This window comes from Macrobrachium rosenbergii, chromosome 28, assembly GCF_040412425.1.
Source record: "Macrobrachium rosenbergii isolate ZJJX-2024 chromosome 28, ASM4041242v1, whole genome shotgun sequence".
NCBI lineage: Eukaryota > Metazoa > Arthropoda > Malacostraca > Decapoda > Palaemonidae > Macrobrachium > Macrobrachium rosenbergii.
The window spans coordinates 28,528,857-28,541,938 of NC_089768.1; the positions used below are offsets into that span (position 1 = coordinate 28,528,857).

The 13,082-nt window shown below is 34.7% G+C and overlaps 1 long non-coding RNA gene across 1 annotated transcript in view; it reads left to right on the forward strand.

Annotated features, from left to right (window-relative positions):
- LOC136854166 (uncharacterized) overlaps nt 1-13,082 on the forward strand; it is a 752,981-nt gene that overhangs the window by 669,548 nt on the left and 70,351 nt on the right. The window lies entirely within an intron of this gene.

Below are 13,082 nucleotides of genomic sequence, written 5' to 3' on the forward strand. Positions count from 1 at the left end.
TGATTTCCTCTCTCTCTCTCTCTCTCTCTCTCTCTCTCTCTCTCTCTCTCTCTCTCTCTCAGATTCCAAGAGAAAAGCTTGCATCTTTCATTTGCGTCAAATCTGTTTGTTCGCCTTTGTCTTCCTATATTTAAAGGAAAATTGTATTATGCATTAGTTTTGGTTAGATGGCAAACTATATATAGACTCGGTGAAAATAACAAGGCGAAGTAAGGTTGCATTCATTCTCTCTCTCTCTCTCTCTCTCTCTCTCTCTCTCTCTATATATATATATATATATATATATATATATATATATATATATATATATATATATATATATATATATATATATATATATATATAGTATATATATATATACAGTATATGAAAATAAAATAATGCGAAAAGTCAAACTGCAATTATTCTCTCTCTCTCTCTCTCTCTCACACACACACACACACACACACACACACACACACACACACACACACACACACACACATACCCTATACACACATTACTTATATCCAGGAAGCGAGAGAGAGAGAGAGCGTGTTTGTGTGTGTGTTGAAGAAAGAATGAATGCAATTTACTTAAGGGTTCGACGCGGTGCTGGTGATCCTTCGTTGCCGATGGCGGAAATTTTCTGCACGGTTCAGCAGTTTTTAAAAGTGTAAATGTGGCGAGGAATATTGTCTTGTCGTTCCTCGAGAGGCACAGCTTGATAAGGGAAGCGTCTTTAACGCTGGAAAGAAAAATATATAACATATACATTTATGCATTCTCTCTCTCTCTCTCTCTCTCTCTCTCTCTCTCTCTCTCTCTCTCTCTCTCTCTCTCTCAAGTTATCCCTTCATTGTATTCCTCTTCCCTATATAGTCGGGAGAGCCGGCTACACCATCATCATCAGCCCTATTTACGCAACCCTTATCCTCTCTTCATCACCTTTACGTCGTCTCGTGCATTCATTTAATATCGTTCTCACCTCCTGCGGGAGTATGGGTGTGGGTGTGGGTGTGGGTGTGGGTTTGTGTGGATCTCCTTGAAGAACGTGGGAGTAATGAAGGAAAAAGAAAAAAAATCTTGGGATGAAAGGAGTGGGGGATGAGAAGAAGCGAGTTTCGTGAAGGCTCAATCCTTCATTTTGTTATTGCTTCCAGTTTTTCACTTTTCTTGGGTGTTTCTTATATCTCATTTTCATTCTCTGCCTCTCCCTTGTTCTTTTTTTACCTACGTCTCCCTGGGCTTATCATGGCCTCATTTGCATGTACATCTGTCTTGGGCTTTTTTCCATTCCTAATCATTATCCACCTCCTCCTCGCTGTGTTTCATTGATTTTCATTGTTGTATTTTTGTATGGCATGTACCATTCTTCTAGTAAATAAATGACAAGTATTTTTCCCTTCTTCTGTCTTATCTAAACAGAATAAATATTTACACTATCCTATATATGTTATATATATAAATATATCATATATATAGTATATATTATATATATGAATAAAAAATATATATATAGTATATATGTATATATATACACGCACTGAAATATAAGTTGTTTTCTTCTTCTGGCAAAAGGAATTGATAATTTGGTTGTCAAAGATTATCTTTTCCCAACAAGAAAATCGTTTCCTTAATGTGGCAGGTAATTTTTCTTGTATTGATGAAAAGTTCCTTTTACGATTGTTGGTCATTTAAGACTAAACTCTCAACTCCGGTTATGTGTTATTAATCAAATATATAGTGAGTATTTGGAATCACGCATTCCGTTTAAAATGCACAAACGCGCGTACAGAGAAAGAGAGAGAGAGAGAGAGAGTAACCGTGGTAAAAAGATAAAAGTATAATTGGTATCTCCTTTACAAAGTATTGTCTATTTAAGTACCTTACCGTAAAACATTCACCAAATTGCATTTTTCACTAAAGCATATGTATTCAGATATTTAGTTATTTTTTACTGGAAATGCTCTCTTGATTATGCTATGCAGCTATCTTGATTATGCTATGCAGCTATCTTGATTATGCTATGCAGCTATGATGTAGCTGTACTTCAGTTTTGAAATCTAGAGTAACAGGAACCTGGCCTTAATTTTTTTCCGTGCATGACTTCTGCACGGAGAATCACTAACACTTACCTTATCGATTCCTCGAGCAACTAAACGTATCTGTTGCATCCTAGACAAATTTTTTTTTTTATTTAATACCCCGGCCAGTGAAACCTCATTCACCGAATGATTTTTAAACAAGGTCATTGTTGTAAGATTTTAGAAGCATGGGAAAGGGGTGAATGTTCTGTTGGTAATGTTAATAGGCTCAAGTACTCTTAATTTCCATGTTACACTAGATGATTATGGAATTGGGGCTGGCATACAGCATTGCCAGAGGTGGTATAGCAGAAAAAGGGGAAAGTGCACTAATTTTATGAATATATAGATTATGAAATAGAAGGGAAGTTTTTTCTACCCATCATTATCAAGACAGACCTGGAAGATATGGTTTTATTATGTAAATGTTGTGCAGACCTTTAAATGTGACAGATTATACTGCTGCTAGATTCAGATTGCCTTAGAACACTGTGTAAACTTGGGACATTCATTCTTCTGTAATATCCACATCCACAAGAAAATTACAGGCACCGTCCATTATCTGTTAATCAATTTATCTATGCTAGTGATAAGCTCCTTCAAAGACTTGCTGATACACAAATCTAAGCATGAATAAGAAATACAGTCTAGTATGGATGCAAGTTTTCAAAATAACTGAAAGATTATTGGGCGAAAAATTGCCTTGGAAACCATGGAAGACTTAAATGTTTCTGTCTTGTCCAACTAGTTAACAAGGTCTCATACTCACACACACACACACACACACACACACACACACACATATATATATATATATATATATATATATATATATATATATATATATATATGTGTATTTATATATATATATATATATATATATATATATATATATATATATATATATATGTATTTATATATGTGTGTATATAAATGTGTTTATGTGTAGATAGATAGATAGTCTTTTCTCCCATAAGAGGTGTATGGTCCAAGAAAAATAAAGTTCGCTGATCATCCATTGTGTATATATACCATTGTATATATATATATATATATATATATATATATATATATATATATATATATATATATATATATATATATATATATATATATATATATATATATATATACTATATATATACTTTTATATGTATATATTTCTATGCATGTATATATGATATATATATGTATGTATTTATATATACATATATGTGTGTATATACTGTATAATGTGTATGTGTTTGAGAAAGAGAGAGGGAGAGAGAGAGAGAGCGATGGGAAGAAGTAGTATGGTAAAGTGTTCCCTTAAGTATTTAAGGAGTAAAGAACTTGACGCAGGTCTAGCTCGATCTTCCGATATTTATTGGAAGTTCAAGCGGTTATACATTATCGTAGGTAATAGATTAGGTCAACTTGACTCACTGACCTAAGCTTCCTTCCAATTTCTTCTGCCAGTTCTCCTTCGAAGTTGGATCTTAAGGTTACCAGAGCTTTGCTTAAATTTCGTCTAATTTATTCTGAGGTAAATTTGACGTTGGAAAGTTTTAAACGAAAAGTGATTATTTGTGTAGGAAATAAGTGTTTAATTACGTTTAATTAGCAAACTTAAAAAATCTTTTCTATGAATGATGGATATGATCCAATCTTTAGTCACAGACTGGAGAAAAATTGCAAATTTTCCTTAAAACCAACAAATAAAAGTGTAGTGGACAAATATTGAACCTAAAACATATTAGATTTATTTAACAATAAAAAAATATTTTTTTCTTGAGGAGATAATCAATTTGAAATTCCATGTTGCCGTACAGATATCTAGGAGATAAGTAAATCGACTAAATGAACAGTAAAATGATTCTTTAAAAGCAAAGCTATTTTGGAATTTAAAAAAAAATGTTAATTTATCATCTACTACTGGACGGACATGTTCTTTCATGTTAGCTATCTTTATCAAGGAAAGGATTTAGGACTAAATTTAATTGCCGAATTTTCACGTCTTTGAACTAGTTCATTCCTGTCCACAAACAAATACTGATGCCAACACCCGTAAACTTAGATTGCTGTTTGTGACCACCCATACAATCTCAGTTTCCTGATGATGTTGATTCTCAAGTTATTTCAAGTAATTTTACTACTGCGCATGAAGTTCCTTGTAAGGATGGTGACTGCCAGCCTGGAGATATATATAGAGTGGATCTATAAGTGGTGTCAGCCGCTAGATAAGAAGTTAAACTCGTGCAAATCCAAGACTTGATTGAATAATTGGATGATCTCGTACCATGTTCCACTGTGATGATCCTGGATTTTAGAAAATACGTTACCTGATTTAAATTGATAATTGATGAGTACATAACCTTCCCTGAGTGAGTGGATCAGTGAGGTTTTGCCTATGTGGGCATGCATGCGCACAAAAACGTTCACGCAATATATATATATATATATATATATATATATATATATATATATATATATATATATATATATATATATATATATATATATATATATATATATATATATATATATATATATATATATATATATATTTGTGGTCCAGTATAATCACCAGCAGCATATCCTTGTCTCTTATAACATTTCCAAATTATACACTCTTGGCTAACCTTTCTTCCATTTTTTCCACATGGCCAAACCATCTCAAAACACAATGAATCATCTATTGGCCTTTGCTAGCCATATTAACCTATAACGCTTCACGCTACTGTATATAAGGAAGCCGTGTGTATGTATGCCGTACATACAAAAATACCTTGTTGTGAGAGTGTGTGTGTGTTTTGTGTGACATGTGAGGTTTTGTGTGTGTTTGTGCATCGTTATGGAAATACTGGCGCAGTGTAATGGATGTGGTGTCAAAAGGAGGCCAGTGAAGAATATTAAAACGACAATGAGGGACAGACAGACAGACAGACAGACAAAAATAGCATCAAATGAAAAGGGAAGGAAAGGTGATAAGGATGAATAATAAGAAGGAAGTGAAAAAATGGAACTGGTGTTGAAAAGAAAAGAGAGAGAGAGAGAGAGAGAGAGAGAGAGAGAGAGAGAGAGAGAGAGAGAGAGAGAGAGGAGGGGGAAAATAAATATAAAAGGCAGTCGTTTTTGTTCCCGAAGAAAGGACAAGGAAGGGAAAAGAAAATAAAAAGAAAGAGAGAAACCTTGCGAGGGGAGACAGTAATAACTGGAGAACTTGTCACATCGATACGGAAAAGGTCAGAAAAAGACGAATTTATACAAGTATCTTTCATTGAAGTGGAAAAAGAGAGATAAATATAAGGAAATAAAAAAAAAACACTAACAAGATTCTCCGCCTACTCACCAGATACTTACCAAAGGCGATACTGAACTTACTATGAGATCCGCTTACAGCATGGAACTTCGTAAGTCTTGGGAAGTCTTATATACACATATTTTTTCCCCATCCACTAAATTTATATATATATATATATATATATATATATATATATATATATATATATATATATATTAGTTCCTATCTATATTATATATATTAGTTGTTTGAAATATGCGTTTGCTTTTTTTTTTTCAAACATCCTTGAGATAATGACAGCGTTTCATTTATTTTTTATGGATCCGTAATTTTGTCATACCCACAAAGAGTTAAATCAGTTTCGTTTCTTGAAGGTTGTCCGTTTTCTGTGTATGTTTTGGTCTATATCAGCAGCGTATCCTCGAATCCTAAACGGAGAGAGAGAGAGAGAGAGAGAGAGAGAGAGAGAGAGAGAGATTTGCAAGCAGGTCCAGGGGAACGTTTGAAATTTCTTGTAAAGTAAATCAGTAATTATAATTTTTTTTTTATAAAGCTAATAACAGTTTTACATGTAAAGCTGTAGTAGAATCATGGCCCATATTCATCCAGCTGCCAAACATTTTAAAAATTCATTCATAAGTTTCAAAATGCTATCCAAGATTTAGGTATCGAAGTACAAAGTTATTACGTGACTCTCTCTCTCTCTCTCTCTCTCTCTCTCTCTCTCTCTCTCTCTCTCTCTCTCTGCTTGAATATAGAAAGAATACCTATACTTGAAAGGAATATCATCATTTGCCAGATCCTTTGGTTATATACCACCCCATTTCCTGCAACTTAATAAGTACTTCACCCATACGAGCCTCAGCTCATATATCATGGCCTTCGGTACTTCTGTCACACCGTCCATTATCGCCTTCGACTGTTTCATACTTTATCCTTCTTCGTCTTTTTCTTCCTATTATTATCATCATCATCATCATTATTATTATTATTATTATTATTATTATTATTATTATTATTATTATTATTATTGGTAAGAAAACCCACAGTGTTTTAAATGTATATATATAAATGTGTGTGTGTGTATAAACTAGAGCTTTCTCTTTCCAGCAGGTTCTCGAAAGCTCTCGTTTGTATATATTATTTCTAATATATATTTACATTTACACTGTTATTATTATTATTAATACTGGTGGAGAAATTATTACAATGATGTCACTGTAAATATATATATATATACATATATATATATATATATATATATATATATATATATATATATATATATATATATATATATATATATATATATATATGTGTATATGTATAAAAACGACAGCTTTCAAGAATCGAGCAGGTTCTCGAAAGCTGTCGTTTTATACTGTATATATTTCTAATAGATATTGACACTTGACATCATTGTGGATCTCTTCACCATTTTAGTGGCTCGTGCGATTACGAGATTATTATTATTATTATTATTATTATTATTATTATTATTATTATTATTATTATTATTATACCGGATCTGTTAAAAACGACGGCAGTATTTAAGTAATTTTGCATTCGCATTTTTATTGATAATTCATCAGGTACTTTTTATGTCAGACAATTTTATTGTTTAATGTGTTATATTTTAGTCTACAAAACAAACAATAAGTTTTTAGATATAAATTGCGTTTTGTATTATTATTATTATTATTATTATTATTATTATTATTATTATTATTATTTACTCTGTGGAATCTGTTTAGATCAGCACGGGCCCTTGGCTAAAGGATGTTAAGGAATAAGAGGCCTGTGTGGACAGTGACCATTGTTTTTTTTTTTTTTTTTTTTTAATCCTCACAGCTAAATTGCCGTCGTGGTTAAAGCCCAGACTCTTTTATAATTATTCCCTTTGTTCGGTTCTGCGTTCCTTGGTTTGAAATGGGCATTCGGTTACCCGTCCTATTGAGACTATGAAGAACAACTACCTACTTGAAAGACCCTTCAAAGCAAGATCCTTGTCTTGTGTGTGTAAATCTTGGTATATTGTATTCCAAGATTTAAGCACAAGAAAACGATCTTATTTCATCCTCACTGTTACTTGTACTGAGGAATGTTTATTATTAGCCACTGAAATGAAGAAAATATTTTTTCCAGTACTTAACATTTGCAGTGTATAAGCAACTATGAGATTTTAAGCTTTGATTCTGATCAAAAAGGAAAATTAATTGTATACCCATTGTTTTAATTTTTTCTTTGTCAAGTGCCTCTATTAGTGACAGTAGTTTTCTTTATAAACTTCGAGTCGAATACCCATAGTTGTTGCGCCTTAGTTTACTGACATCAGTTCATCAGTTCTTGAGAATCCGAGTTTTCTCCCGCTTCCTCTGAAGCAATTTCAAATTCCTTCTGTGCCACGTTGTGCGAATGGTAGGATGGACATTGCAACGTCTTTGTTTCCTGCCTAACATTTTGCAATAGCAGTTAGATGGCTTGATAACGAACGGAGCTTCTCATGTATTAATTTCCTGGTACTGAAGGTGAACAAACCTCTGACCTTTTTTGGTAGACGCCATTATCATTCTACATGAGAACAGGGACCACTTCACGTATACCCCGCTGTCGCTTTTATCGATGAAAATCTTCGTCGCTTCCAAATTTTTTTTTGTTTGTTTTTGTCTTTGGATTGTTTACTTTGCCATGACAGTCTGTGAGACAAGGAACACTGTTGTAAGACATTTCGTCCTTTTAGCACGCATCGGCCCCACTCATACAAAATGGTCAGCGCGCTGTTGTTTTCTTGCAGTAATGTTCAAAGATTTTCGGTCCACTTTTGAAGTCTGTCGAAATGGCAACAAAGATTCTTCGGTGACGAATATTTCATGAATTCGTCAGGTTTCGCCCACATTGATAGCCTCTGGGACAACTTCATTCACTACGGGTCTGGGTAGCTGGTGGAAACCTACGTTTTAGAATTGTCAGGTTCTGCTGTTGTTATTGTCGTTGTCTGAATTTTTATTTTTTTATTTTTTGACATTAGTGTCTCAAGCAGTGTCTTGTTTCATTTTGTAATTTGATGCTTCTCCGGTTACCCCTTCTTGAGGGATCCACAGTTAATTAGAAAAAATATGAATTTTTAATATATGCGATAAACTTTTCATTCTTTGTGTATGCTTGCATAAAATATCTATCAACTTGATACCTTAGGGTCCAGAAAATAGGACCAAAACACTAAATTTGTGTGATTAGTGCTTGTGACACGAACAGCCGACCTGCAATGTGGTAACTTTTTTATCATTATGTCGCGCATATTTTTGATTCACTGATTAGGTTACTACAATTAAAATCATTCATTTACTCAGTTAACTAAGCCCGAGGAGTAATACAGTTTTAGCATATTAATTTAACGTCAGATGTTTGGTGCATGCTGTATTATTTCTTGAAGCATTCTTAACTACGTCAGTTATGTTATATTTTGCAAATAAGTGGCAGCTTAATGCAGTGCTCTGAAAGTAATAAGGTAGGCTGAGGTATATTGCAAGAAAAAACGTGTATTTTTTAAACTTGTAGAGCAATGTTATGAAAACAAACTAGCTTCCCTGGACCTTTTGTAAGCTGCAACGTTCTACTCTCGCTTGATACATGTGTGTGTGTGTGTGTGTGTGTGTGTGTGTGTGTGTGTTTGTTTGTATCACTCCAGGATTCTAAACGGATGTGAAATTCACTTGATCGTGTGAGTTAGGAGAGAATATAGATGTGGTCATATCTGACAAAATGTGAAAGTTCATCTATATAGTTTATTTATTCTTCTTTTTTTTATTCGTTGTCAAATTATGATCTTTCCCAGAACTCTTTTAGACAGCTTTTTTACGGCGTGCTTTTAATTAACCTCAGTGTGCCTTTTCATGTTTTCATTCTGTATTTTCAGAGCTTAATTGCTACAAGTGTTGCTACATTCTGTGCATAATTAATAGTGTCCTCTTAATTATAACGTCTTTACCCAGTTGTATTTGGTCGTAAATATACGAAAACTTATCTAGGATGCTTCCCCACTCGAAACACACGCACGCACAAACACACACGTGCAAATATACAAGCAAAACCACTGCCTTGATAGTGTGTTAGAAATCTCCTTCTTCCGCTGCAAGTTCCTTTCACCCCAGCCTCACTTCGCTATAAACATTTCTTTTGACAGATTCCTCTAAGAAATCACACCTCCAGCCTCTTCCATATTCGTTTCCTTGCCACGCTGATCCTCAGTACTGGCAGTGGAAAGAGCCTATATCCTACAACGCCTGCTTGGTCTGCGTGCACGTCCTTTATCAATCTTTCTGGCCTCTGGCCTCTGAAACAGCTGGTCATCTTCGTATCTTTCAGAAGCATTTGCGATATTTTGGCCCTTCTTTGATATTCCATCATCTTTTCAGTGCGTAGTCGCGTTTACAATGTTGTCCTGTTTTACGGGGTCACTGTGCGGGACCCTCCCGCTCTCGGTTGTGGAATATTAGGAATCTCTGGAATTCTGTACAAATAGCAGAATAGACTATATGCTCTTTGGAACGCTTCAGCTGAGCCAAAATTCGCAGGTGATGTTTTTGCATCTTAATCCTTATCGGTGAATTTGACTTGTAAAGAAACTTATTGCGGACTGTTTGTGTGATTTGTTCGTGCTGCCCTCGGTTGTGAAAAGAGGGATTCCTTTTTGCAGTACGTTCGAAAACCGTAGATTGAGTTTTTGAACTTTTTTACATTTTTTAACTGTTTATTGCACGTTTTCAGTACTTTGGCCGTGAACGTTTAGACTATTTATTTTTCTCTTGTATAATATTCGCAAATAAAGAGAACATACAATATAAGTACTTCACAAAACTAGGCGTGAGAATATCTTTATTGTAAGAAGACTAAGCAGGAAAGGTTTAAAGTACAATAGTGATTTAAAGCAAACTGACGCAAGAAAAGGATGACTATTTCATGATAATAAACACAAAGGGCAGAACGAAACAATACAAAAGAAATTGAGGGTGGGCGATGGAAGAGAACTATGACAGTGTAGAGCCGAAGTTTCACGGAAAAAAAGTAGTATCTTTTCATTGCTTTTTTTCTCTTGAAAGTCTGAAGAATTTGACCAGTTTGCCTTGACTATGGACGCCAGGAAGTTTAGGCCTAAAGAATCAGCAGCGCCGAAGAAGGTTAGCGATTGAAAACTTTTTGGCTTTCGAATGAGACAATGTGCACTAATCCTTAAACGAGTGTGTTAACCGATTTTTCAGCTGTTAGAAATTAATTGGCTGTCTAAAACATCCCCTCTCTCTCTCTCTCTCTCTCTCTCTCTCTCTCTCTCTCTCTCTCTCTCTCTCTCTCTCTCGTGTCTTCTTTTTCGTCTTCCATCGTTATCTGTTCACCCTCTTTTCTTATTAACCTTAGGAGGGAGATATCACAGCTTTAAGAAGGGGGTGAAAAGAGGTTCGGTTCAGATGAGGGAAGAGTCCAGCCCCTTTAATTCTTCTTCTTCTTGGTTGCTGCCATAGTTATAGTGCCTGCCGGAGAGGGGTGAGAGTGGAGGACGGTGATGATGGTGGTGGTGGTGGTGGTGGTGATGATGATGATGATGATGGTGATGACGACGGTAGTGGTGATGAACCATAACTGCTGGTGGTGATGACGACGATGACTTCGCGGACGAGAGTTAGGATGCATTAGGTACAAAAGATAACGAGAGCTAGATCGAGAGAGAGAGAGAGAGAGAGAGAGAGAGAGAGATTTAGGAGGGAAGGGTTAGGATGTGTTATGATAACTATTGTTCCCCCGGAGGAAATAGGAGATAGTGCACGGTACAGAAAGCTATAGAGAATACGACAAATAGTTAGAGAGGGTCAAAAAAGTAATCAAGTAGATTTGCTCAAGAAAACAATAATAGGAACAGGAGATAAGGAACTTGCCAGGAAATAGAATATCGAGAATGTTACAAAGAGAGAGAGAGAGAGAGAGAGAGAGATGCAAAAATGGAAGGAGACTACAAAATAAACTGCCGTAGACGGACAGTTTAAACTAAGGAAGGAAAATGAACTATATTCACAAGAATATCGGCATAAATATAAATGTTGAAATGTACAAAGTACGAAGAATGGAGTGATATATATATATATATATATATATATATATATATATATATATATATATATATATATATATATATATATATATATTATATATATATATATATATATATATATATATATATATATATATATGAGAAAGAAAGCAGAATTAAAGAATATCTTCGGAAAGGAGGTTGCAAAAGGAATAACCTCGACGAGGTAACAAAGGTCGAAGCAGAGAACAAAAGGAGAGGAGGAGGAGGAGGAGGAGGAGGAAACGCAGCGTTGTACTTGAGGAGAGAAGTGAGGAAAGGAATGAAGAGTAAAAAAAAAAATAACGAGAAACAGAAATATGGAAAAGTAGAAAGATGAAGTGTGGTCGTCTTTAAAAATCAATGACTAGGGATAAAAATCCTGACGAATTTTGAAAACTTGGTCCTGGTGTTGCTTAGTTGTCTGTTGGTTAATGAATGATTGGAAAAAAAAATCTACGAAAATTCTGCAAAACTTTTCTGTTTCGTTTTATTTCAACCCTGAATAATGTTACTCAACCTTTTAAATTCTGTATTTTATATATTATATATATATATATATATATATATATATATATATATATATATATATATATATATATATATATATATATATATATATTTTATATATATATATATATATATATATATATATATATATATATATACATGTGTACATATATATATATATATATATAGAGAGAGAGAGAGAGAGAGAGAGAGAGAGAGAGAGAGATTGTATTTGCTGCACTCCATTTTGTATCAAAACAAAACGGGAGGAAGAGGAACGCAATGTAACACATTTCGTTATGGTGATTACTTTCTAATGACGGAACGAAGTGGTGCAGAAGTTCGCGATTATTGGATCGGAAACAAGTCTGGTGGTCGAAGAGGAAAAAAAAATAAAAGACTTTTTTCGCCCAAGTCTTGAAGAGAAAAACATTTTTTCGCGTAAGTCGTTTATGAGAGTCATTTTGGACAGGCAAATCCACGTGGACATTTTTTCTCTCTCTCTCTCTCTCTCTCTCTCTCTCTCTCTCTCTCTCTCTCTCTCTCTGCGTGCGTGTTCCTTCCTGTATCAGACTATTGCATTATGACTTCCCCTTAATTATCGTGGTGATGTATTTTCCTTACCCTTCCTTCTGTGCCATCCTCAGCCCGTGGCACCAAACTCAGAGTGACTTTGTAAACGCAAGATTTTCTGCCCTAGAAGGTTTCCAGACTTTCCTCTCCTCCGAAGTATACGGCCAAGTTTCATTAATTATAAGTTCGTCACCCACCTTTACTGTATTATTAACTTAATTGAAACTTCCGTAGAGTGGCTTATTATTATGCCGGGAAAAATGGGACATCCTTACGTTGAAGGCGAGGCGACCAAGAACGGGAACAACAACAATAGTTCGCGGGCTTCGCGACGACCATCTTCTTGAGTTCCCCTTGGAATTAATGTTAACGTTTTCTTTGATTGTTCTGTAGACTGTCGCAGGTCTTAGGTTCATTGAGGGCTCCCAAGTCTGGCCCATGGCTCCATTTCAACCGGCTTAAGACATTTTAAATTCACATTCATTTACCGGCTGTGCGTATCAGAAGGCGTTTGATGAGGTATGCATATTGC